This window comes from Mus caroli, chromosome 1 (genome assembly GCF_900094665.2).
Source record: "Mus caroli chromosome 1, CAROLI_EIJ_v1.1, whole genome shotgun sequence".
NCBI lineage: Eukaryota > Metazoa > Chordata > Mammalia > Rodentia > Muridae > Mus > Mus caroli.
In genome coordinates this window covers 104,896,790-104,899,681 of record NC_034570.1, presented here as the reverse complement: position 1 = coordinate 104,899,681, position 2,892 = coordinate 104,896,790, and positions in this window count along the sequence as shown.

Here is a 2,892-nt window from a genome sequence, read left to right as displayed (position 1 = left end):
CTCTCTCTCTCTCTCTCTCTCTCTCTCTCTCTCTCTCTCTCTCACACACACACACACACACACACACACACACACACAAACATACATCAAGCTTCCTACTCAAGATTAAGGATTAAATGAAGGGCAAGAAGAAGTTTTGGTTGGTTGGTTGATTGGTTTATAACTAAGAATTTCTGGTCAATGTATGATGCTGGTCGAGGTGTGGGTCTGTCTTCTACTAACCTCACTTTTCCATTGATCTTCTTTTGTAACATCCCCTGAAAAATTGTTGTCATTTTATGAAATCACTTTCTCAAACCCATCTTATGGATGGTACCAGGCTTCAGATTTTTCCCTTTGCTCTCCTTGAGATTCATGAAGAAATTCCAGTTTCTTGGGGTCCATTGTCTCAATAGTTAAGCTAAGGGGAATTAATTAGCTAAGGGGAATTATGTGATGTCTCTTAGAATGTCTTCATTCACAGCCAGCATGGTTGTTTTGACTTGCTTATTCATACATAGTTCACTTTGATTTCTAAGAAATAAAATTGGATAACACATGGTAGTTCTGACATGGGTGTTCGTATCATGGTCCTGTCTTATGTGTCCAATGTCATTGAGTTAAGCATCTTTTTACTAACATGGCAGTTTGGGGTGTTATTCCTCTGAAGCAAAGCTCTATACTTCTGCCTCCTCTGTTAAAAGGCACAGCTTAACTCACCTTTTCTTTCTCAGCAGAAACAAAGGCAAGGCAATCTTAGTTTCAAGAGGGTTATATGTCTCCTTTATATCCCCATAAAATGCAGGTGCTGAGATGGTTTTTCATTCCAACAACTGCATTTTATGGCTCTTATGATACAATATATTTTATTTGTGACTCCTTAAAGTGGATTGAAATGCAAACGGAACAAATGGTATTTGTTTAATATGAAAGGCAGATTTGGTGATGTGTTTATCTGAACTAATATTTTCAAACACCTATCAATCTAAAAATGATTAATATGAGCTCTAAAAGATAAACTCACAGATATTCATTTATGCCCTTCATTCTGTTTACCTTTTTATTATATCTTTTCAATGATGAGTATTCATAGAACCCTCAACTCTGAAAACCATCTGCTAAACAGAAATACATATAGACATCTCTGTTTCCATACTCAGGTCTGCTTCAATCAATTTCTGAATTGAGGTGATAAGGTATTTGTTAGCCCTTGATTGTAATTTTCACATAATGGCAGAGTCGTAAGTGAAGCTTTGTAAAGAGTTTTCTATTATTTTGCACTTGAGGATATAATCAGAAATAGGAATGGGTGCTGAGGTCAGGCGTGGTGGTGTATGCCTTTAATCCCAGCACTCGGGAGGCAGAGGCAGGTGGATTTCTGAGTTTGAGGCCAGCCTGGTCTACAAAGTGAGTTCCAGGACATCCAGGGCCACACGGAGAAAGCCTGTCTCAAAAAACAAAAACAAAAACAAACAACAACAACTACAAAGAATGGATGCTGAGTTTGTACTGTATGTACTCATATTATGGCTTCTCAATCTGATGAATAGAAGAGTTCAAAGATGTCATGAACATCTTTACTTTTTCTGTAAAACATCTCCAGAGCTAACAAATCATAGCAAATCTTTTTGTGATGCAGATGGTGCTAATCAGACTTATCAGATATGCTAGTTCAAAACTCTTCTCTCTCTACATCTTCTATCTATCTTCTCAGGACTGGTGTCTAAGAGGGCCATCTCTAAGTGTCAACTATCTTTTCAATACATATGAAAACCAAGAAACTGAGAAATGAATCAATGAGCAAAAATCAATAATTAATTTTATGAGATCAAATGATGTATGTTGATTTCCTCCCACCCTCTGCACATAACTAGATGTATCTTTGGATTTGGCTTAGGAACCATAGCAATCTAGTTTAGACCAATACAAAAGTAGCCTCACACATTGCAATAGTAAAGAAGTTAGTTATGATACACTTTAGGGAAGAAAGTCCTGGCACACTTAATTAAATTTTAGTTATTACTGCCTACCCAGCTACAAAGGATCTTGGGAAATTCTACACTATATTTTTAAAGAGAGAGAGAAAAATAAAGGGAGAAAGAAAGGGAGAAAGGAAAGAAGGAAGAAAGGAATGAAGGAAGGAAGGAAGGAAGGAAGGAAGGAAGGAAGGAAGGAAGGAAGGAAGGAAAGAGAGAAAAAGGTGAAAATGTATCTACCAAAGGTTGTCACCTATAATGGAAAGAGATTTTTGTAATGCTTAATTTGTTTTGGAATTCTTACCCTCTTGTAAGTTAAACTTCATTTCTGGTATGTAAGAAACAGAGGAATGTCAGGGCCAGGAAGAGGGAGTTTGTGGGTTGGGGAGCAGAGTGGGGGAGTATAGGGGATTTTCAGGATAGCATTTGAAATGTAAATGAAGAAAATATCTAATAAAAATTAATAATAAAGGAAGCAGATAACCTGGCCTGATCAGGGGCACAAGTCCTTTCCGGTCCAATGCAGCAACAGGATTCCTTGTCCACTGAGTCTCTGGACACCCGCAAGGACTCACACAGGATGCCCCCCACAGGATCCTAAGAACTCTGGTGAGTGGAACACAGCGTCTGCACCATTCCAATCACACGGGACCTGAGACTGCATTAATTAAGGAAGCAGATAGTGCAGCCTGATCAGGGACACAAGTTCCTTCCAGTCCACTCCAGCACCAAGGTTCCTTGTGCATTGAGTTTCTGGACACCGCCATGGTCCTCACAGGACCCTCCACGGGATCTTACGACCTCTGGTGAGTGGAACACAACTTCTGCCAGGAGGCAGGTTCGACCACAAGATATCTGGGCACCTTCCCTGCAAGAGGAGAGCTTGCCTGCACAAAGTACTCTGACCACTGAAACTAAGGAGAGAGCTAGTCTCCCA